The following is a 25,852-nucleotide window of genomic DNA, read 5'->3' as shown; positions in this document are numbered from 1 at the left end:
TCGCTCCCTGGCTCAAGACAGGTGATATAATTTCCGCTAGGCACTGGGAGATTTGAAGCTGCTGTGCTGCCTGTAATGCACCAGCCTTCCTAGGATTCGACTGCAGTCAAAAGCCCAAAAAAGAAACAAGAAACTGTTTCCAAATCTCCCACTGGCTGCCTGACATGATAACTTATCCACTGACCTGAGACAGGCAATTGGAGATTTATATTGGGGGTTCAGGTGTAAGTGGTGCAGTGCTAGTGGTGCCCATATAACTAACAAGTCTGTGAAAACCTAACCCATTGTCCTTGAAACTAAAATAAAGTTACATTACCCACTAATGAGAATGGCAAATGTACCGTGGTTCAAAGGAGGAATGCCCTGCAACCACAGCATCTACCCAATGTGGCCCCCAAAGAGTAATGCTTTACCACCAGCTGAAGGGAAAAACAATGGTAACATAAAATATGAACAATAAAGCAACAAAACACCAGGGGATGACGTGAGTGAAATCCAAATGGAAAGAGAGAGAACTTTCATTGCCAAATATATTTACAACCATTTAAGTTCCACACTAGGAGCTTCCCATAGGCTGCCCTAACCAAGGCCATCTGTCACTTTAAAGCTTACCAGAAAAACAGGGTTAAATGACCCTTACATACCTTACCATTCATATGCTCTCACCCTCATTGGAGCCCTTGGTTGCTTTTATGCCCATAATATAAATTGCTGTTCATTTATGTTGGGAAAAGGGGCATTTGTCCAGGCATTTAGTAAAAATCCTTTATTAGATGGTTCCAGGATGGTTTTAGCGCCCAAGAGACTGCTCAAGAGGTACAGTATATCATATTTTAAAACCAAAGATAGTATGACTTACCTGATCTAGGGTATCATATATGGAAATAGGGTCTATGTACTAAGCCTTGGAGAGAGATAAAGTGGATGGATATATATATATATATATATATATATATATATAATCTAAGTACCAACCAATTAGCACCTGTCACTTTACAGGATGTGTTGGAAAAATAACAGGAGCTGATTGGTTGGTACTTTATCTCTTTCCAAGGCTTAGTACATGGACCCCATATTATTACAAGACATGGGTGTAAGTTAACATTCATGTGCTGCAAAAGTATATGCATTTTGGCACTAATGTAATAGCAATACCTGCTCATTTTTAACGTGGTGCCAATTATAAATATTGGCACCTTCAATCAGTGTATCTGGTTCACTGAATATAATAGGGGTGTTTCTTGTCTTATTCGGAGACATCATGACATTGATATGTGATGGAATAAGACTACCGCTGATAGAAATAGTTGGAGTTTGAAGGTAAACAGTCACTAATCGCAATTTTGAGTATGTTTTTCTCTTTAGAGTGAAACGGTTATCCAGCCAGGAGGAAGTTATAATTCTCTATCTCCCCCACAAAGTGCTAGAAGAAATAAATGAGACTTCTCCCCCTGCATTATGACAGAGTGAGAAAGAACTCTGTCTGTTACTCCCACAACAATATGGCAAAGACATACAATGGGTCTGTGAATCTATCCATATTTTCTCCATCTCTATTGTGCTCTATAAAGAGCTTCCTTTCAGTTTTGCTGACATCACTGGACATGGCAATGTAATTCTGCAGGAATGAATTACCACCCATCCTATATTTAACCATATTGTGGCTAATGTACACACATGACAATGATAATGTACAGCTTCATCCGTGCTTTATCATATACTGTACACAGAGTGTTAGAGCGTTATTGGGACTTTCCGTATTTCGCTTCTTTCCTGCTTCTCATGAGATTGTGCATCATTTAAAGACATTTATCACATATTATCATGGCGACCTCAACCTGTGAATGACTTATGGTTCTATATCTGTTTACCAAAGCCGTGAGCTGTTATGATATGTTGCAAGATAAAAAATATGACAGTAAAATTATTGCAGGAAAAAAAAAGTTGTATTTGTATAAACCTGTTTTTGCCCCTATGTTTGGAATTGCAGAATGTTATTGTTTATTTCTTTAAATTCCCTTTTTACCTTTGTTGATGATGATGTATACTATGAAGCCTGCCGAGAGGGCTATTATTCCTTTTCAAATACTCACCACTCACTTGCCCTCATGACCCCTGTACCAACTTGGTACCTCTGTGTGTGAACACTATATGCACCTAATTGATGCTTTCAATCTTTTCAGACTTAGGGGCCTATTCATCAAAACTAAGTGGCCCGGTAACCATGCGGAAACGCTAGTTACTGGGCCCTTCATCATCAGGGGTCCGAAAAGGACCCCTGATATTCAGCAAATTCCGAGTTTTCGGAGTTTGCTTCCGAAAACAAGTGCCATCTTTTACACTGAAGTGATCGCAGTGCTTGCGGAAGGGTATGGTCAACCTCAAGCGCTGCGATTGCTTCCGATGTTACACGATGCATACATCTCCTGGAGTTGACGTGCGCAAGTGGGTGTCTTAAGACAGGCCGGTGGGTGTCTGAATATACAATGCGATCGCACTCTAAGACTTAGTGGGCGTGCTAATGCCTTTCCGTACGATCGCCCTGCTTACGCAATTTGCATACGCAACGTGTGAGCGAACACATCTAAGCTTTTCGGAGTTTGCCCATGTTAATTTACACCATCTAAACTGCTGTAAACTGCTTTAAGCCTATGGAGGCTTACAAGCAGGAGAGAGATCTTCATATCCTTAATAATTGCGGCATTCTGAAATTTTTAGTACAGTTCAAAACTACATTGATCACACTCACTTAGGCTATGTGCCAAGTATGGAGAAAGGCCTAAAAAAATAACCCCCTTTGTACGGTTCTGTACTTAAATAGACTCAAATCTGGGAAACATTGACTTTTGTTAATATAGAGTAACAAGCTTTTTATTACTTTATATTAAAATACAAGAGTGCACAAATGTCCCTAGTTGCTTGTTGAGGCTAGCGACGCATAGATGTGTATAAAAGTGTATCAGACTTGGATTTCACACACTACTGTGTCCATATTGCTTAAGCTAGGACCTAGGTACACACTGAGCAATATTCAGGGCGATCAGCCAAGTCTCGGCTGGATGGTCCAATCATTGCACATTGAATAAACAATATATGGAGCTGATCCCCTGGATCTGGCTCTGCCTGAGGGAGACAAATTACCTCTCTTCCCAATGTATTCTGCTTTTTCGCGGTGCTGTGAATTGTACTATTTAAAAAGAAATTGGGAGGGGCATGGCTGTGCCTCCTTGGTTTGGTCACACCTCCTCCCAGTTTCCATGCCTGCCACTGCTCTTGACGACCCTGCATTTGTGGGGAGGTCAAAATGATAAAATGTGATGGGAACAATGAAGTAGGACCCAACATTTTTTAAATGATGGGTCCCTGGCACCCACATAATTACAAACTTGGCATGGAGCCCATTTTTCTATGTTCACTTCATTTAATTTAAAAAACTGGCAACACCACTGGGTAAGTTGACCCTGGAAGGAGAGAAGGAAATTAACTCAGTATTGGGCTTGTTTAATTTGGGACATCCAACATGAGATGCAGGAAGGGGACTCAGGGAGGTCAGGGGAGGAAGATGTTACTATGGGCTTTTTGATCTTTCTCAGACCAATCATCTGGATGTTGAATAGGCTTTCCCTCTTATTTTTTTTTCCATTTTCCTTAACTAATTAGCAGCATCTTCACTTTAACCTTCAGTGACTGATAGTTTTGATTTGTCAGGTGCTATTAACAGACACTTTTGAGCATCCAATTTTGTCCTAGGTCCAACATTTTGCAGCAGCAGCTAGTTCAGAATAATCTCCAGGTATTTATTATTAACAGTTATTTGTATAACACCTACATAGTACGCAGTGCTACAGTATGCATAGAATATTTATCATTGACATCAGCCCCTGCCCCAGTGAAACTCACATTGTTTATTCCCAACCACATAGACAAGCACACTAGGGTTAACTTAATTGCAAGTCAATTAACCTACCAGTATGTCTTTGGAGTGTAGGAGGAAGTGGGAGTACCAGGAGGAAACCTACACAAACATGGGGACTACATAAAAACTCCACACAGGGCACATAATGCCTTAATTGGAATCTGGAACCGACTCCAGCACTGTGAGGCAACAAGCTAAAAGAAGACGTTTTATTATACAGTAGAGCAAATCTTAGCGCTTCCTCTTACACTGCAGAAATACAAATCAGAGACAACTGTCACTTTCTGGATTCCTGTCTTCAATGTTTTTCTTTATTTTTGAAACTTTGAAAATGACTTAACAAAACACGTACAGCGCAGTAGTTGTCACAATAAGCATATAAAATAAACATTATTTTAAAAGAGTGAAAGCTGGAGAAGAGACAGATTCCTAGTAGTGTTGCTTTGGAGTAAAGGCAGAAAATGTAATCACCAAACTGTCTTTACGCTTTTTAACACATACTCAAGTTCTGACACATTTATGACTTATTTTTTAGGGAGACTGTATTGTTGTGCTGGGGATAACAAGACCACTGGAATGGTATTGAAATACCGGAGGCTGTTTAGCCCGACAGCGGAAGCACTACAGTATGAAGATCCCAATTAGGGCAGGTAAGGAACCTAACCCTCCTCTGTCCCCCTCACCCCTAACCCTTCCTTAGTGGTGCCTAACCCTAACCTCCCCCCTAGTGCCTAACCCTAACTTCCCCCCGGGGTGCCTAACCTTAACCCCCTCTTACCGCTCCCCTAACCTAACCCTCCCCCTAGGGGTGCCTAACCGTAATCTCCTCCCCCCCCCCAAAACCTAGCCCTAACCCCGCTAGACTCTCTAAGGAATCGGTATGTTATACTGCCGGACATCAGCTCGGCGGATGAAATACCATCGCCGGAAGGCCGGCATATGGAGATCCCGACAGGGTAAGTATAAAGGCTATCCCTAACCCTCTCCCCCCCAACCCTCTCTTAGGGGTGCCTAACCCTAACCTCCCCCCAAGGGTGCCTACTCCTAACCCCCCCTCCCCGCACACTAAACCTAACCCTCCCAGGGGGATGCCAAACCCTAACCTCCCCCCGGAGGTGCCTGACCCTAACCCCCTCTTCCCCTAGCCTAACTCTAACCGTGGGGGTGCCTATCCCTAAGTCCCCCGCTGGAGACCTTAAACCTAATGCGTGATTATCCGCTCCCGTCGCCCGGCTTACCTACGATCGGTATGCCGGGTGTCGGGACTTCAGAGTGGGACTACTGATAGGCGTCGGTATTTAGACTCCTATCATTAGTCCCATGCCGGGATTTCACTGTCGGGAATCTGGTGGTCGGCATTTTGACCGCCGGCTTCCTGACTACATACCCTCTCTAATCCTAACCCTCCCAGAATTACCTTCATTCGGGCTGGCATCCTCTGTGTTCCGGCGTTGGGAGAAAGATAGGCACTAGTATGTTGACGCCTATCTTAAATCCCTTCCCGGGGTCCGATGTCGGGATTGATACCTCCAGACAGTGCAAAGGCTGACAGACTGTGGCTATCTATTTACACATCTGATCAGACCATGTAGATTTGCAGCCGTCTGATCTGGACCATGTACATGCATTATGCAGTCACAGCTGGGATCAGACTATGAACTTGTCGGGTCCAGAAAGGTGCAGATTTTTCAGCAGGAGAGTGGTCTTCTGCACCCTTCCTATACCTATGTTATGGCCATCAGCAACCCTCTCCTTCACCTGATGATATCTCCCTCCTGACTGTCCCCCAAGTCCACTGCCTGGATGTGTTTCTTGATTCCTCACCCTCCTTTACCCCACACATTCAAACTATATTATATTGTCATTTCTATTGACACAGCATCTCTAGGATCACGCTCTTTCTCACCAAATCTCTTATCCATGCACTCATCATCTCCCTCCTCATATACTGTAACCTCCTTCTCTCTGATCGGCCCTCACTAATCTATTCCCACTTCAATCCATGCTTAACACTTCTGCTTGTCTCATTTTCCTATCTAGCTGCTCTGCCTAAATCCCCTCTGCAACTTACTTCACTGGCTCCACCCCTCCCCCTCAGAATCCAGTTCAAACTCCTCACCCTCACACACAAAGCACTTTGTCACTCTGCCTCCTCCTAAATTTTCAACCTCATTTCTATCCATTATCCCTCCCTCCTACTCCACTCCTCCACTGATTGCATCTTAGTCTCCATCCAGGTTTCCTCCACTCAAGCCTGCCTCTAACACTTCTTCCTCCTCCCTCCCCAAGTCTGGAACTTCCATGCCAAGTCAGTCTTTCTACCAGTCTCACCAACTTCAAACATGCACTCAAAGCACGCATTGTAATAAATGCCTACCATTACTCCTCCTAAACCTCCCCACAGTTCACCCTCTAACTGTTCACACACCCCCTTATTTACTACTCTTTTTATTTACCCCATTACTTACCTACTCTCCCGGAAGTTGCCCGAAGTGACATATAGTAGTTGCCCAGCCTCGCCCCTAGAAGTGGCCAGGTGCAAGTCGGCAAGTATGCTTTATATGTAAATTCTAATTGGGTCTTCCTTCCTCATGTTTGACCCCTATCACTACTCATTACAACATGCTGTGAGGAGCCCCACCCTCGCCCCTTGTCCTACCTAATCAGTCCTATTTAGTGCATTATTTTATTGCTTTGTTTCAAAGATATGTCAACTTACATTTAATGTACTTATAATATGTCAAGTTACACTAGCACTATGTACTGTATATGCCATGTCCAGTACTGTGGACACTATGGCCTGATTTCTGAGGCACTCCATGTTGCCGCCCTAACCCCAAACTGTCACAGCATGTCAATCATGATGCGGCTTAGTGGGGACGGTGACCGACATCACAGACACAGATCTGCACATGTGCAGTACAGATCCTGTGCATGCGCAGATCGCCAAACATCCGAGTTGTACATAAACCATCAGGCCCTATGTGGAATCTTAAAAATAAAAGATATTATAATTATAATGATTCTTATTAATAATAATAATAATAATAATATTACCAATAACAGTTGTAATAATAATAGTAATAATACCAGTAAATAATGTATTATTTGTACTTCATCTTTAAAGAAATCTGCTGCTTGTAAAGAAACTCACAAAGGAAGGCAACACTGTGACATTCAAGGATGACAGCTGCATCATCACAGTAGGTAGTCACACTTTTGCAGAAGAAAAAAAATCTCTGATTAATTGTATAAGATGAAGCACAAAGTAGCACGTGGTAGCAACATCTATGACATACAGGTGTAGACTAGGGGCATAGCTGTATCTGGCCCCGAGGTTCTAGGGCCCCACAAAGGGAACCAAAGATAAACCTAGATTTAACCTCTGCCTGCACTGCAGAACTGTTAAGCAAGGTGCTGGCATGTATGTAATCTGTCCTGAGAGCCACTGTAGCTTTATTGTACCTGCGGTGAGCAGTGTAATAAAGTATTCTTTGTTTATTGTGGATTAGCGTGACATCATGATGTCTTGCAGTGCCACACCGCTAAAAGAGAAGGCAGTGGAGCCGCAGCAGGCATCCAGAAGTCATAGAAGAAGATAAGTGTGGGAGTTGGAGAGACACTGTGGACTGGGGCTGGAGAGAGACAGCTGGGGTGGAGGTACACTGTAGGGTCTGGGGGGACAATGGGGCTGGATAGACACTGTGGGCTGAGGCTGGAGAGTCATTGGTGCTAAAGGGATGGGTTGGAGGGACACTAAGGGCTGGAGAAACCCGGGGAGGGACTGAAGAGGCACTGTGGGCTGGGGCTGGAGAGACACTGGTCTGGGGTTGGAGTGACACTGGACTGGGGTTAGAGTGACACTGTGGGCTGGGGCTGTAGAGACACTGTGGGCTGGAGAGACATTGTGGGCTGGGGCTGGAGAGACATTGTGGGCTGGGGCTGGAGGGACTGTGGAGGCTGAAGGGGCACTGTGGGGGCTGGAAAGACAGAAGGGGTGTGGGGATGAAAGACAGATGGGGGCTATGGCTGGAAAGACAGGAGGGAGCTGGAGAGACATAGGGGAATGAGGCTGGAGAGACAAATGGGAACTGGAGAGACACAAGGGGGATGAGGCTAAAGAGAACTGGAGGGGAAGTGGCTAGAGATTATCCACAACTGGCAGGGGACAGTAGTCTTTATTCTGAATAAACATTACTTATATAAATGGTAGCAAATTAACAAATACAGTTTAATAATATAAAATAGTTTGATCAGGGAAGTTCACATTTTGCCCTGCATCAAAACCTCTGTTACTATGTATTATCGGTCAACCCTCTGCTAGATGACAACAACATTAGTCCTAGCAAACAGGCCTCTTCCGGACCATGTGATCGCTTAAGTGAGTGAATACCAACTGTATTCACCATCTGCCCAGGGAGGAACAATTTCCTCAGAGGTTCCCTATTGCAGAGAAACCTATAAAGGTAAGGCAGACTCTCATGTAACTGGCCTGCTCCTGCCAGGGACCTGGGGATGGGGGACCCCTAAAAAAATGGATGTACCAGGCCCCATGATTTTTCTTGCCAGACCGAGAGCAAAGCAATAACGAAATCAACAAGAGTGCAGTTTCTAATGGTATTAAGGTTGCTCAATGCAGCAAGGTAATCAAATACTTGAAAGTTAATGTACAATAAAAATGTTCACAAATGTAGCAGTAGCAGAGCTGAACACTCTCTTGACTTCATATGCATGCATGAGGGTCGACCAATGAGCTTTGAAACTTCAGGAAAAAGTAAGAATTGTTTTTTCACATTCTTTGATCTATGATGCCACTTTCTGAAGTTTATGAAGCTCCAATCACTAAACAAGCTACATTCAGGTACCCTGGATGCTGTGGCAGCTATAGGGCAGATAAAAGTGAGACATCATGACATCAAAACACCTTTCCTCAATACTGACAATGAAACAGAGTCGTACATGTGAAAACCTGAAGGATGTGCCAGAAAGGGAGAAGAGTATGTCACTCTGTGTTTGGACTTTGTCATCCTGGAATTATTTACTTTATAACAAGAACATCTTCTTTACCTTCAGTGTAATGAATTATCTGCTCCTCACACTCTGTATATTAGCTATTCTACTCAAAAGTTATGAAACTTTGAAATCTGTCATAAAGCATAATCTACACTATTTACTATTACTATTAATATAAAAATGGAATTAACCAAATATGCAAGTTCAGAAAACCTAAAAATAAGTGACAACTATACAATACCCCTAAAGTGTTTGCGGTCGTTCCTGCAAAGTTAGGTCCCCTTTCATGTATAGGTAAAACATATAAATGCAAAATGGGTGCCAATTTGAAGATCATTTTTCGCAAGACTGGTGCAGCTGATTGCTACAAATAGCAATCAACTTGGCTTCATAACGCTCTCATGAAAGCAGGAGATCAGCAGGGAATAAAGCAGACTGCAGACAAGCATGTAAAGGATTACTTGAAAAGTCACATTTCTTCCAGGGCTTTCATGTTCACAGCACACACACGTAAAACAGGTTTAAACATATGTGCCAGATTAAAGCCTGTAACAGAAAGGGAATTCTGCTCAGTCAGGGGGATACATCATACATACATAACTGTTATGTCTCTTTTGTCTGGCAATATATACAGAAACTGCAGAGTTGTGTCATCATCTGCTCTGGTCATGTATATACATTTTGGGGTTCATTTAAAGTTTGGGAAACTTGAAAATCTTTGTACATTTCCGTACAGCGTATGAGCAACAAAAATGCGTATGCAAGTTGTTGACTTGCGTTTCCTTATGCATGAAGATGTGGAACAGGGGCAGGAATGGGAAGCGTAAGCCTGTGAAGGTGTGCTCACATTCCTGCAACACAATTAGATATGGCCTCACCCTCAGATGCCCCATACAGAAGTCAGTTCTCTTGCAGGTGCTGTAGTGATAGTACAAAGCTACACATAATAATGATAATAATGATAAGCAGGACACTATCTAACTGCCTATCATTGGCTGATTGCGTATTTGGGGATCTATGTACTATTAATTGCGGACCAGCCGAGATTATTATGTATACATAACGCCGGGGATATTTTAATTTTTAATGAAAATATCCCTGCTATGTACAAAGGGGAACTTGCAGGGACAGCGGTTGTGGTATCCACTGTCCCTGCAAGTTATATCCCCGGCAAATTGTAAAAGTCTTTCACAGAAGTGAAAGACCTCCGGGGGAAGTTGACACTGCGCATTCACACAGTTTCAGCTTCCGGAGCCAGCCGGGAGCTGCGAGATAGAGATCAAAAGATCTCTCTCCTGTTCCTGGAGCCATCATAGGCTTATACTAGTTTATACTAGGGGTGTGCACCGGCCACTTTTCGTGTTTTGTGTTTTGGTTTTGGATCTGGATCTTTCTTCGTGTTTTGGATCTGGATTGGTTTTGCCAAAACCACCCTTCCGTGTTTTGGGTTCTGGGTTTTGTGTTTTGGATCTGTATTTTTTTGAAAAAAAGCATAAAAACAGCTAAAATCACAGAATTTGTAGGTTTTTCTGCTCCTATGCTATTATTAACCTCAATAACCTTAATTTCCACTCATTTCCAGTCTATTCTGAATACCTCACACCTCACAATAGTGTTTTTATGTCCAAAAGGTTGCACCGAGGTAGCTGGATGACTATGCTAAGCGACACGAGTGGGCGGCACAAACACGTGACCCATCTAGGCGTGAAACTGCAGTGGCAGACAGGATGGCATTGAAAAACTAGGCCCCAAACTGTACATAATGCAAAGAAAAAAAAGAGGTGCAAGATGGAATTGTCCTTGGGCCCTCCCACCCACCCTTATGTTGTATAAACAGGACATGCACACTTTAACAAACCAATCATTTCAGCGCCAGGGTCTGCCACACAACTGTGGCTGAAATGATTGGTTCGTTTGGGCCCCCACAAAACAAGCTGGCAATTAATCTGTCCCTGCACAAACTGGCTCTACGGAGGCAAGAAGTCGTCCTCATCCTCCTCATCCACAGATTCCTCACCCTCTTCAGTGTTATGTACATCCTCATCCTCACAGAGTATTAATTCGTCCCTGCTGGAACCACAGGTCCCTCTGTACGTTCTGGAGGCTGGTCTCCCTGGAAGAGTTGATCATTCATTTTATGAACATCATCTTCTCCACATTTTGTGGAAGCAACCTCCTACGCCTTTCGCTAACAAGGTTCCCGGCTGCACTAAACACTCTTTCGGAGTACACACTGGAGGGGGGGCAACTCAGGTAAAATAGAGCCAGTTTGTACAGGGACCTCCAAATTGCTTCTTTTTCCTGCCAGTACAGGTACGGACTGTCTGACATGCCTACTTGGATGCTGTCACCGATGTAATCCTTTAACAGACAGACGCACGCTTGTCGCTGCTGCTTTGAGGATTCAAGTGCGGCTACAGCCCACACAATTCACAAAGACAGAAAAAAAAAAAGAATATTTTTATTGTTTGTGGAGCACACTTTGAGGGTTACACCACCCTCTAACAGACAGACGCACGCTTGTCGCTGCTGCTTTGAGGATGCAAGTGCGGCTACAGCCCACACAATTCACAAAGACAGAAAAAAGAAGAAGAATATTTTTATTCTTTGTGTAGCACACTTTGAGGGTGTCACCACCCTTTAACAGACAGACGCACGCTTGTCGCTGCTGCTTTAAGGATGCAGGTGCGGCTACAGCCCACACATTTCACAAAGACCGAAAAAAAAAGAACAATATTTTAATTGTTTGTGTAGCACACTTTGAGGGTGTCACCACCCTTTAACAGACAGACGCACGCTTGTCGCTGCTGCTTTAAGGATGCAGGTGCGGCTACAGCCCACACATTTCACAAAGACAGAAAAAAAAAGAACAATATTTTAATTGTTTGTGTAGCACACTTTGAGGGTGTCACCACCCTTTAACAGACAGACGCACGCTTGTCGCTGCTGCTTTGAGGATGCAGGTGGAATCTAGACGGGATTTGGAACCGAGGACACACTACCTCCATCAATTGTCTAAATCCCACTGCACTAATGTCGGATACCGGACGCACGTCTAACACCAACATAGCAGTCAAGGCCTCAGTTATACGTTTTGCTTCAGGATGACTGCTGTCGTACTTCATCCTCATCGCTAGGGACTGTTGGAGAGTCAATTGTTTAGTAAAAGTAGTGATGTTCCTACTTCCTCTCTGGGATGATGAACAACTCCCAGCAGCAGCAACAGCACTAGTAGGAAGTGGTTCTTGATCTTTCCCTATTTTATTTTTATCAGAGAAAGTTTGGTCCTCCATTTATGTTATATTGATATATATACGTGCGGCTAAAGCGCACACAAACACAGAAAATATTTTTTTATTTTTGCTGGAGAGTAGTGCACTTTGTGGGTTACACCACCCTTTAAGAAATGAGCCAGCCGGCTCTTTACTTATGGGACACAGGCGCACGCTTGGCGCTGCTCCTTTGTTGATGCACGTGCAGCCACAGTGCACACAAGTCACAAACACAGAAAATATATATTTTTTTGGTTTGGAGTGTACTTTGGGGGTTACAGAACCCTTTAACTGTCAAGCCAGCCGGCCCTTTACTTATGACACAGGCGCACGCTTGGCACTACTTTGTTGATGCACGTGCGGCTACTGCGCACACAATTCACAAACACAGAAAATACATTTTTTTTTGGTTTGGACTGGAGTGTACTTTGGGGGTTACAGCACCCTTTAACGGTCAAGCCAGCTGGCCCTTTACTTATGACACAGGCGCACGCTTGGCACTACTTTGTTGATGCACATGCGGCTACTGCGCACACAATTCACAAACACAGAAAATAATTTTTTTTTTGGTTTGGACTGGAGTGTACTTTGGGGGTTACAGCACCCTTTAACGGTCAAGCCAGCCGGCCCTTTACTTATGACACAGGCGCACGTTTGGCACTACTTTGTTGATGCACGTGCGGCTACTGCGCACACAATTCACAAACACAGAAAATAATTTTTTTTTTGGTTTGGACTGGAGTGTACTTTCGGGGGTTACAGCACCCTTAACGGTCAAGCCAGCCGGCCCTTTACTTATGACACAGGCGCACGCTTGGCACTACTTTGTTGATGCACGTGCGGCTACTGCGCACACAATTCACAAACACAGAAAATAATTTTTTTTTTGGTTTGGACTGGAGTGTACTTTCGGGGGTTACAGCACCCTTAACGGTCAAGCCAGCCGGCCCTTTACTTATGACACAGGCGCACGCTTGGCACTACTTTGTTGATGCACGTGCGGCTACTGCGCACACAATTCACAAACACAGAAAATAATTTTTTTTTTGGTTTGGACTGGAGTGTACTTTCGGGGGTTACAGCACCCTTAACGGTCAAGCCAGCCGGCCCTTTACTTATGACAGAGGCGCACGCTTGGCACTACTTTGTTGATGCACGTGCGGCTACTGCGCACACAATTCACAAACACAGAAAATAATTTTTTTTTGGTTTGGACTGGAGTGTACTTTCGGGGGTTACAGCACCCTTTAACGGTCAAGCCAGCCGGCCCTTTACTTATGACACAGGCGCACGCTTATTTTTTTAGCACTTGGGGGGAGCACCCCTGATGGACAGAGCACCCCCTGGACAACACTACAGCACCTCTTTAGGACTGGGACACTGCACAGGACTTTGGAGTGGACACAGCCCCTATGGAGAACTGACTGCACAACACAGTCCAGCCAGCCCCTATGGACTTTGAAGTAGTGGACACAGCCCCTATTAACAACAGCAGCACAGCACAACACAGCCAGCCCCTATGGACTTTGAAGTAGTGGACAACAGCAGCACTACACTACACTACACTACACAGCCCTAACTCCCACCCTCCCTCTTCACTGTCCACAGCCGAGTGAGAAAATGGCGCCGACGTGGGTACCTTATATAGGATCCAAAACCCGCGAGACTCGGAAGGCGGGATGATGACGTTTTGCCTCGATTTCAGACCCGAGTCAGGCGGGAAAAGTCGAGCCTGATTCGGATCGGACTCGGATCGGGGGGGCTCGGGGGGGTTCGGATTTCAGAAATCCGAACCCGCTCACCCCTAGTTTATACCATCTGAAGTTGGTGTAAACTACCGGGGCCAAATGCCAAAAAGCTTCACTTTTTGGAGTTTAGTACGTAGGGGTCAGATCAGAGTCCACATTGATAATAATGGGGACTACTATCTGAAGTGCTAATTAGCACTTTTGGCATAATCTTATGTAAAAAATAGCTTGATATATAGGCCCCTTAATCCTTAGCTGTCTACTCATATTTCTATTTCCATTTCCATGCCTGACGTTCGCCTGGTCCAGATGCTATTGTTCTTTAGCTTTTCACTTTTTTTCTGTGTCTCTTTCTATCTACATTCTGTGCGCAAATGCATCTTACCTCTTATTATCCCCTTTAAGTCTATTGTTATCACGCCTGCTCTTATATAAGGTACCAAGGGGCCTATTCATTATGCATAAAAATTCAATGGAGATAATTAGCTTTAGAACTCTCATGGAGTTCTAGCTAATTATAGGTGGAATTCATCATTCCACCTCTCCATAAGTATCTATTCCGAAAAGCTGTCATTTTTGCGATGACAGCTTTTCGGGAAATAGATACTTTTCCCTGCCTACACTACCTTATCGCGTCTGGAAACAGTGCTGTGCATGCGCTGTTACATCTGAAAAACCAGCGCATGCGCAGCACTGCCTACAGATGCGTTAAGTTTCGTACCCCCCCCCGATCCCCCCCACCCCCCTCCGCTCACCTTCCCCCCCCCCGACTTACCTGTCCGCGCAGCAGCCTCCGGCTCCGTCCTGCTGGTCTGTCATGTGGTTTCCCAGCAGACCACATGACAGATTAGAAAAAAAAAAATTTTTTTTTTTCTTTTTCTAAACTTTCTTGTGCTCTGCTGGGGAGCACACATGACAGACCAGTCTCCGGTGCCTGAGGACAGAGCAGAGCGCCGGAGGGACTCGTCGGGGGACCTGCACACACGGATAAAGGTAAGTGGATTCTGCTATTCTACACCTCACAGTGGCGAATAGTAACTGCATCAAATTCCGAAAATTGATAATTTTCGGAATTTGATGAATACCATAATTTCCACATCCCCATACTAATGTATGGGGAGTGTGGAAATTAACGCAGGGGAACTTAGCAAGGAGATATCTGTGATATCTCCTGTGTTAAGTCTGTTCATGAATACCAAAATAACATTATTTAAGGAAAATGTCCTTAAAAACGTTATTTTAGTGTTGATGAATAGGCCCCCAAGTAAGATAAGGAAATTAGAAATGTTAAAATGGAATCATTTATATAACGTAGAATTTAATACAAGATCTAATACATGCTTTTTACCATGACTGTAAGATTATAACCTCTAGGCACGCAACCCTTGGCACCCTACAGTATGTCACAAGCAATCTGTACTCAACACCTCTTTTACACAGAATATACACAAAGTTAGCTGACATTTCACTGGGCGATCTTCTATGCACAATAGTTAGTTCCCCTCCCTAAATAAAGTAACAATTTCCCACATTAGTTAAACCCACATCATTTGATTTTCACATTCCATCTGTTAATTCTTATTTGGTGATTGAAAAAGAAACACTTGCTTTAATAATAGCCGTGCTGGGAAAAAGCCACCTGTTAGCCCCTTGGCATAGTTTTGTCCCTTTTGATGATCCCACTACTGACTTTTACAATATACTACTTCATTATCAGCACTGTCACAAAGTCAACTTTTTTACTGGCCAGGATGGTAAAATACTAGCCAATTAGAACCTCAAACATTCCAGAACAAACATCAATAGAGCCCATGCCTAAATGGACCATTATGAAAAAAAAGGGTAGGATATGTGATTGTTATATCCTCTTCTATCAAAGCAAACAAATAATTTCATATTGCTGATTATTCAAATACTTGTGTTATGAAATGTATGTGCAACAAAAAATACATTAAGTTCGATTTTATAGTATACTGAACTTAGTTTTATAGGTGGTCCCTGCATACCCAAGTCTAAAGGCGCACATCCACTAGGCGATATTAATGTGCGATTGCGTGCAATTGCTCATTAATCGTGCACAAATCGTGCACTATAATGTTGGAAACAATCAGCGATGCGCGCTCTTGCTGGTTGTTTCCGACATCAATCATCGACCGAACATGCTGGTTCCATCTGCTGATAACGACAGATTGGCCATGTTCGGGGATGATGGAGGGTGCCTGCACTGAACGACTAATTGTACAGCGTAGGCACTGCAGGGGATGGGGAATGACGGTACGATTACGATGTTGTAATCGTACTATTTATCCCTAGTCGCCTAGTGGATGTGCGGCTTAACACTATTACCAAAGACATGGTAATGTTTTGCTTGAAGAGAGACATACTAAATGTTACATTGTAGAGTTTATACATTATAAATTAAATTTACAGATCACAGTATTACAAAATGAACTGTGGTTCAATATAAGTTGTGGGTAGATTGGATCAATAAAAATGGTGAAAATCATATAACCACTATCTATGTAAAACAGTTCAGCGATTACAATTGGAATGAAGGTCAGCCCATCAGCAGGATGGCACAGATTTCTGGCTGTGGTTCTGGGCAACTAACATATATTTTCTTCTTACTCCAACTCAGGCCTTTTTATTGAACCTATTGGGAAGGAGTACTCTCACTACTGGAACGTTATGAGGCCCATAAGTGTGGCAATGGAAAGGCCATTCTGGTAGTACTGAGCTGCACCTATACAGATACTAAGAACTTATGCTTGTAATATACATCAGCACAATAAAGGGCGCTCTTCTTGACTGAAAACGCTAGCATCTGTACCCGATGGGGATGAACTATTCTCCCACAGGTCATTTTAATGTGACAACATCCTTGGCCATAAACAGAAAGTACAGCTGGAAAAGACATTACTATGAAATGAATATGCAATGTTTGCCACTATGGTAGTAATGACACTGCATTTAATACGACCAAAATCTGACCAATTAAAATGTTTTTAGAGTCCCCACACTTGCAGACAATAACTGGTTTTACCTGTATGGCTGCACTGCAATACACACATCAGAAGACTGAAAACATTAGATGTAGTTTGTTGGCAATCAGCCTCGTGAGTCAGTTAGGACAAGATAACTCCTTAAGGCACATGACAAAAAACACTTGAGGTTTAATATGTTTACTGCACTTTAACTTAATAAACACATGCAATGTATAAAGAAAAACTTTAGTGCATGGTCTTTATTAAATTAGCTGAATTAATATTTTGGTGACAAGGATTCTATTTATTCTCATTCTCGCCCGCGGGGACTGAGTCAACCGCAGAACAACTATTACCCACACAAGCAGAGGGTGGTTTTTCTAACTTTTAAAAAAATGGGAATAATAATCCAAGTTCTGTCTCCCAGCACTGAACTCATTGATTTTACATTTATGCTGTTCATGCTTAAATAATTCATACAGCAGACCTAGAGATGTACAGTGCATTATGCAATCACACACATCCGTAACTTCTCCCTACACATTGCACACATGCACACAGACATACAATGACCCTCCACAGATTACTCTTATCCAATAAATGTTCCTTGTACACAAGGCTAATGGGTTTTAGAAAACAAATATATGCTATTCCGGTTGTTGTGGTAATATAGGCTCCCTAAGTCTTAATATGTCCTTTTTCTCACCACCAAAATCAAAGTACATGGTTTTAATATGTGATGTGATATGAAAGTCATGGATAAAAACCTTGGAGCACAAGAAATATCATATATTTAATGAGGTGAAAGATACGAATATTACGAGTCGGAATAATTTTATGTTGGGGGGCAACATAAAATGGTCCTGGCGCCACTCCTTCCTCTCTCCTCTCTTCCCCTCCCCTCAATCTTACCTAAGCGACGGCCGTGGACTGTCAGGGGCTGTGATTTATGGTTAAAGGCTGCACAGCCCTTGCACCGCATGGAGGAGGAAGTGTAATGTGCAGTGTTTTACCTTAAACATGGCACATTACACCTTCTCTGCCATGCGGTGCAGGTGCTGTGCAGCCTATTACTATAAAGATGCACAGCCCTAACAGTCCGCGGCTGCCGTACCTTTGAAATGTTTGGGGGAGGGCGAGCCACCCCCTTGCCCCCGCGTTCCAACGCCCATGTCTACCTGTAATGTCGACATTCTGACAATGTAAACATTAACCTGTGAATATTCTGAGAATGTCAACACATTGCTGTCAACATCGTGTTGTCGACAGTCACATTATGAATGTCAAGATTGTCATTGTCAACGTTTTGACTACATCCCGTGGAAGCTACCTTTCTGCTAACTAAATAGAGCACACATGGCAGTTTGGTCAACCCTAACTTGCTGCTAGCTTTATCTTGTATATGTGCTTCCAGACAGTCCACGTGAGGGAACAAACTTTAACTTCTACTTGTGAGAGGTGATCTACAGTAAACAGTGCCATACTAACCTTATATCCTCTGTCCCCTTCATCTTTGCTAGGATCAATCAGACAATGCTTGATTTATTTTTATACTTGTTTCTGTTGAACCTATAACATGTAGAGGAGATTTGAGCCATCTTAAGGGTATATTTATGAAATTGTGCTTTATTTCCAATATGTGCTGCAATATTACCTTGTTAAATAGCTCCATAGTCCAAATATGCTGCAATAGTCCGTAAACAGCAGTTTATGGAAGTTTTACCACATTTTTGGACTTAACAAAGAGGCCAATATTAGTGCTTTTGTTATTCATTCTTCGATCCAAAAAATCATCTCTTTCTAGTTGCAATCAAGCCCAGATGTTGCGTTGGTCACAGCAGATCTCTGCTTAGAATATCAGAAACAAGTTTAAAATTTATCAAGCATTTCCTGATTGATCCTAGCAAAGAAAAACACGAATATATGTGAGAAAATGTGACAATAAGATAAAACAAGGGGTTTACAACCACTGTGACACCTGCAAGTATGCCCCCTTAGATCAGGCTTATATGGTCTTTCCATTCAGTTTAATCATCATGTGAGCCTCTCTATCCTGCAGCCACATGAGGTGTAGTTTCCACAGCTCCAGGAAGCTGGCACCTTTTAATAATCATCTTTCCCAAAGTCTGGCATTCTCCTAAAGTCACCAGGATACTTCTTCAGGGTTGGGTCGGGATGCCGGCGGTTAGAATACAGACAGCGGCATCCCGACAGTCAGAATCCCGACAGAATTAGTTACAGTAAGTATCTAAGCCACCTTTCCTGCAGCCTAACCCAAACCCTCCCCTCCCACAGCCTATCCCTAACACCTCTTCTCCTGCAGCCTTACCCTAACCCTCACACCCTGCAATCTAACCCTAACCCTCCCTTCTGGAGTAGGGATTTTTACTGCTGTCGGGATTCTGGTACCAGTATTATGACCACTGGCATCATGCCGACAGGATGCCGACTACAGTGCATCCGGAAAGTATTCATGACGCTTCGCTTTTTCCACATTTTGTTATGTTACAGCCTTATTCCAAAATGGAATAAATTCATTTTTGTCCTCAAAATTCTACACACAATACCCCATAATGACAACGTGTAAAATGTTTTTTTTTATATTTTTGCAAATTTAATTTAAAAAAACACTAAGAAATCAAATGTACATTAAGTATTCACGGCCTTTGCCATGAAGCTCAAAATTGAGCTCAGGTGCATCCTGTTTCCACTGATCATCCTTGAGATGTTCCTACAGCTTCATTGGAGTCCACCTGTGGTAAATTCAGTTGATTGGACATGATTTTCAAAGGCATACACCTGTCTATATAAGGTCCCATACTTGACAGTGCATGTCAGAGCACATACCAACCATGAAGTCCAAGGAATTGTCTGTAGACCTCCGAGACAGAATTGTCTCGAGGCACAAATCTGGGGAAGGGTACAGAAAAATATCTGCTGCTTTGAAGGTCCCAATGAGCACAGTGGCCTCCATCATCCATAAATGGAAGAAGTTCGGAACCTCCAGGACTCTTCCTAGAGTTGACCAGCCGTCTAAGGACCCTAGTCAGGGAGGTGACCAAGAACCCAATGGTCACTATGTCAGAGCTACAGCATTCCTCTGTGGAGAGAGGAGAACCTTCCAGAAGGACAACCATCTCTGCAGCAATCCACCAATCAGGCCTGTATGGCAGAGTGGCCAGGCAGAAGCCACTCCTTATTAAAAAGCACATGGCAGCCCACCTGGAGCTTGCCAAAATGCACCTGGATGACTCTCTGGTCTGATGAGACAAAGATTGAAGTCTCTGGCGTGAATGCCAGGTGTTATGTTTGGAGCAAACCAGGCACCGCTCATCACCAGGCCAATACCATCCCTACAGTGAAGCATGGTGGTGGCAGTATCATGCTGTGGGGATGTTTTTCAGCGGCAGGAACTGGGAGACTAGACAGGATAGAGGGAATGCAGCAATGTACAGAGACATCCTGGATGAAAACCTGCTCCAGAGCGCTCTTGACCTCAGACTGGGGCGACGGTTCATCTTTCAGCAGGACAACGACCCTAAGCACACAGCCAAGACATCAAAGGAGTGGCTTCAGGACAACTCTGTGAATGTCCTTGAGTGGCCCAGCCAGGGCCGGATTATAAGCAGGGCGACAGGGGCGGTCGGCCTGGGCCCCCCACACATATGGGGCCCCCACACACTGTCCCCGGCTCCCGGCCATAAGTAGAGATGATCCTTTTTTTTCTTCTTTTAAAGGAGCTACGGCTCGCAATTAAGCCCCGCCCCTCCTGGAATTTGGCTCCGCTCCATTTTAAATGCCCCACAAATCACGCTGTTTTCTGCTGCTGCCTCTGAAACCAGGTAAGCAGTAATGTATGTATGAGTGTATGTATACATGGGTATATGTATGTGTATATATATGTCCAATTGTATTTCCCAGGTGTGGAAAAATAACAGAGGGCACTCACCAGAGAAAAAGTTCACGCTATTTTAATCATCACAGCCAGATATGTTAGAAAGTATGTCAACGTTTCAGTCCCGGAGGACCTTCCTCAAGACTCCAACTTTACAGCATAAACATCGTTACACAGATAGTCACATCATCAGGCTGCATGTGTGTGTGTGTGTGTGTGTTTGATTGGCAGTTCTCATAGCCTATCCTTACAGCCTGTCAGCCATCTTATTGGCTGATTCTCAAGTATAGGAAAATCCAATTAACTGCCAATCAAACAGGTGATCGAGGATTGGCAGAGTACAACGCTATTCAGGGAAATGGTAGCTGGTTGGCTGTGAGCTGAGTCAATCATCCGGGAGACCGTCTGATTGGTGAGAGTAGTGAATTTAACATGTATCAACCTCTCTATCTGGTTGATCCTATGATAAAGCTGACTAAGCGAAACGCGCGTCGGGGAGACATGCGGGACTTGCTGCTAATAGGAGACACGCTGTATTTATACTAGCGTGCATACACAAAAATGATTGTTGGAGATTATTGTTATAACACCTATACTGGTTTACTGTGACATCATACTACTGTTTAGAAATGTAATAATCATCTGTTATGAATGATGAATGGTGTATGTATGCTAGACTGTCAATTGTGATCGTTACATTCACAATGCTGTCTAAGTGTGTGTGAGATATGTTACTATGTTACCACTGATTTAGGTGAGCTTTTGTGAAGACAGAATGCAACTGCATACACATAAGCTCAGTACCCAGAGTCACTCTATTTTATTCTGTTCATTACTGAGTGTGTCCGATTTGGCATAAAAACAATTTGTGAACGGAGTATCCAATAATGAGCACAATTACCATCATATAAGGGTGGTGTTATTCGGATGATGCATGGAAATTAACAAATTTACCATGCAGCCTGAGTAGATAAGGGATATTATAACTATGTTGCCATTTATGGAATAAGACTCTGTTTTGAACACAAAGTTATCATTACTAGAATAGGATATCCAGTATCTACCCTTCTGACTGCTGATAGACATATAAATATTTTATATCAGAGCCGGATATTTTCTTTAGTGACTCAACAGCGGTTTAACTTTTCACACACAATAAGGATCACAGTATCCTAGGTGACATAGTTATTTCTATTTACCAGTCAACTATAGACATAGTATTACAATATGAATATATGAACCACGAATACAGTGATCATGATTATGAGTGCCTGATATAAATCCTGATAAGAGGACCCTCTACAGGATAATATTATACAAGTGGCAGATTATTATGGCACACTGATATTAGACTGGTAATAGTAGGTCAATCTATTTTATTATGTTGTGTATTTGTTTTGTTTCTTGTTTTATATTTCGCAATTTTAATTGATCAATTAAAAGTTATATTTTATTTTATTATAAGATCCCAAAGATATGGTATCACATTTATAATAATATATTTAGGTCCGTGTGTGCCCCAAATAGGAATACTTTTTTTCTTGTTGTTTATATACCTTTTTATTCCTGGGAGCACCCCCTACCACAATTAACATAATTATGTATAATATCAGAATAGTAGGGTAGGGAAGGACCATTGTTAATTTTGAATCTGTGCAGGTGTTTTTGGTGTGTGTACCCTAAAATAGGAAGCAAGATCTTGTGCACAGATAGTAGCAGGTGGTTTGGGTGATGGAGGGGTAAGAAGCAGTTTAAATGTATTAAAAAGTCGCTTGGGGTTAGAAGCTTGAGCAGAGATTAGAGATTGGAAATATGTTTGTTTGGCAGTGTCCAGAGTAGTACGATAAGAGTTGTAGATAGTCTTACATGTGAGGAAGTCACTTGGAGTATGAGAGTTACTGCACTGATTAAGAGATATGACAGATCTCTGTAATGCACTGAGAGATTAAGGGATGCCATTAGAGTGTTACACAACCAGGCCAACAGGCACAATTATCCTTGTTCCTAAGTACAGTATGCCAGGCAGGGGCGGACTTGACACAAGGCAACATTCAAGAGGCCGCCTAAAGCCTGGCGGGCCCCGCAAAATCTGGCCCTCCATCACAATTCTGGCTTCCAATTGTAGCTGTAAATGTTTTACAGAGGCTCAGTAACGGAGCTCAGACCAGTGTTAATATCACTAATACTGGGCTCCAGTACTGTGCCTCTATAAAATATTCCCAGAGGAGCACTGCGTGTCGTCATTACATCACGTGGACCCATCCCATACTCCCAGAGTCCCACTGTGTCTGCAGTTCATTGTGGGGGGGGGGCAGACATTCCTGCCTGTCAGTTTGTGTGCAGAGATCAACTGCATACTATCCTGTGATTGGGGAGGCTCTTTGCAGGGATTGCACTGATTGGTTCCTGCTTCTGATAAATTTCAGCCAGTCCTACACTTCCTGCCGGTGATATTGCCTGACTACCAGAGTATGTGTTTATCCCTGTGCTCAGAAGCCTGAGTTTTAGCCGGTCTCACTTTGCTCTGCAGTTCCTGAACCTGTTGTCCTTATTCAGAAGTCGTCCTGGTGTATCCTATGTTGTTTCACCTGCTCATGTCCTTGCTATTGGTATCACCTGGAGCAGCGTCTTCTGCAACCAAGGCCTATCTCTCCACAGCCCGCAGCATTTCCACAGCCTTGTCTAAGTCACGTCTGTGATCAGTTGCTTCTAGCCAGCCGTGTCATCCACCCCACTGTCTCCAGCTTGTGTTCTACAGCCCACATCATTTCCACATTTCAGCCTAAGTCTTAGCCTTGTTCAGCCACTTCATGCCAGCAGTGTACCCCACATCGCTGTTCCACCCTGTTTTTAAAGCCACATTTGTGACCTTCTATAGTCCATACCTCAGTCGTTAGCTTTGTCGCACCTCAGCCCTCAAGGCTGCACCTTGCTGTTCCTGTCGCACCTTGGCCCTCAAGGCCACACCGTGTAGTTTATGTTGCACTTCAGGCCACAAGGCAGCACCTCGGCCATCAAGGCCGCACGGTGTTGTTCCTGGTACACCACAGCCCTCAGGATGCACCTCGGCTCACAAGGCCGCACCGTGTCGTTCCTTGACCCACCTCGGCAATCAAGGCCGCACCTCGACCCTCAAGGCTGCACCGTGTTGTTCCTGTCGCACCTCGGCCCTCAAGGCCGCACCTTGACCCTAAAGGCCACACCGTGTTGTTCTTGCCACACCAGAATCTTGTCTAGTCCTTGTCCGTAAACCCTGCATTACCACTATCCAGGTCACTCCTGCTGCACAGCTTGTACTGGTTGTCTACCTGTTTCACGCCTGGCAACCCAGCTGCACCACAGTCCCTAGATATACCTGAGATCATCACCATCTGTCGCTGCTAGTGTACCTTGTCCATTATTTCTGTACAAGTAACCATCTGACTGCAGTCTCACTCCAGCTAATTATAGTAGTGGAAGGACTGCCACTTCTCAGTTTTGCCTTGTTTCTAGTCAGCAGACCTGCGGTCTCTCGTCAGTTGTGTAAGCCTCTACTTCTAGAGGCTTAAATCTAGAAGGCCACCAAAGTACTGGCGTGAGTATAAATCACAAAAGGAAAAATCGGGTGGCTGTTACTGGTGGAAGATCCTCCCGTTGCCCCTGTAGGTCTTACATAACTGTGCGAGAACCGCAACATACAGTCACCTCAACGCATACAAATGAGGCACCCGTGTTACAACTTGATTTATTTTTATTAGTAGTCATAAAATCGCTCTCAGGATTGTATGGCAGTCCCAAAACTCTCTCTGTAGTGAATGGCAGTCACAACAATGCTGTAAGGATTGTATGGTGGTCACAAAATTGATCTTAAAATTGTATGGCGGTCACAAAAATGGGAAGGGATGGTGTCATATATATCTCAGTCCTATCTCCACTTGCCACTGGGTGAGTGTACTTGGGCAGCATCTGGGTGCTTACATATAGGATAGGTTTGCTATGACGTGTTGGTGGAATTGCAGGCACCGCTGATTGGAAATATTATCTATCACTACTTTTAGTTAAATAGACCCCATATATGTTTTATTTCTTTATGAATACATTTTCTTTGTCATTTTTTTTTGTTTCTAGTAGGAGGGGGTTATTTTTAAGATTTTCTTTAAGCTCCACTATGTCTAGAAAAAGTATTCATTGTATGATAGGATCCGGATGGGGGCCCCAAACCAGAATCTTGACTAGAGCCCAGTGAGGTCGTAATCCGGCTGTGATGCTAGGGACCTGCCAAACCTAAATGTAAGTTATAAATGTTATTCCCATGTTCGTATTGACATTTACATTGTAATATACAATAACATAATCAATTTACCATAAGTATGTTATGAAGATCTGATTGCCAAATCCCTTATAGACAAATTAGAGACTGGGTAAGACAAATTAGGAGTGTCTTCTCCAACCCATTAGAGCAAGCACTAATCACCACACCTCACGTTTACTTTACGTGCTGCAGATTAGTGCTCCCAAGGCTTCAGCCATTACTCACATGGATCCTATTATAATGAACTACTCTGACACATTATAATCACAGTACTGATGGGCTAATCTTTTTGTTATGGCTAATCTCTTTATTATTGCGACTAAACAGTCTTATATTCCTCAGGGGGAAATGTATCAAACCTTTCAGAGAATGAAGAAGCGACCAAGTGCAGAACTTACCCATAGCAATCAATCAGTTTCTAGCTAGTATTTATCAAGTACATTTTATAAAATGATGAGTTGAAACTGATTGGGTGCTATGGGAAACTTCTATACTTGTCACTCTTTAGAAAATTTGATACATCTCCCCCATGACACAGTGATGCTGACAAGCACTGTTTAGGGATTTGGACACAATTACTTTCAAGTCTAATGGGTGTTCTCAGGGGGTTGGGTACGGGATGCCAGTGCTCAGGATTATGGCGCTAAGAATCTTTATGCCAGCATCCCGACTGGGTTACAATGCCGACACCTACCGGTAAGTAATCCAACCCTAACTCTACCCCTAAACCTAA

At 43.4% G+C, this 25,852-nt stretch overlaps 1 protein-coding gene across 1 annotated transcript in view; it reads right to left on the bottom strand.

Annotated features, from left to right (window-relative positions):
- NRXN2 (neurexin 2) overlaps positions 1-25,852 on the bottom strand; it is an 899,334-nt gene that overhangs the window by 752,999 nt on the left and 120,483 nt on the right. The window lies entirely within an intron of this gene.

Source organism: Taudactylus pleione, unplaced genomic scaffold (genome assembly GCF_031769625.1).
Source record: "Taudactylus pleione unplaced genomic scaffold, aTauple2 ptg000313l, whole genome shotgun sequence".
Lineage (NCBI taxonomy): Eukaryota > Metazoa > Chordata > Amphibia > Anura > Myobatrachidae > Taudactylus > Taudactylus pleione.
The sequence above is the reverse complement of the archived record's forward strand: the minus strand, read 5'-3'. Positions and strand labels throughout refer to the sequence as shown.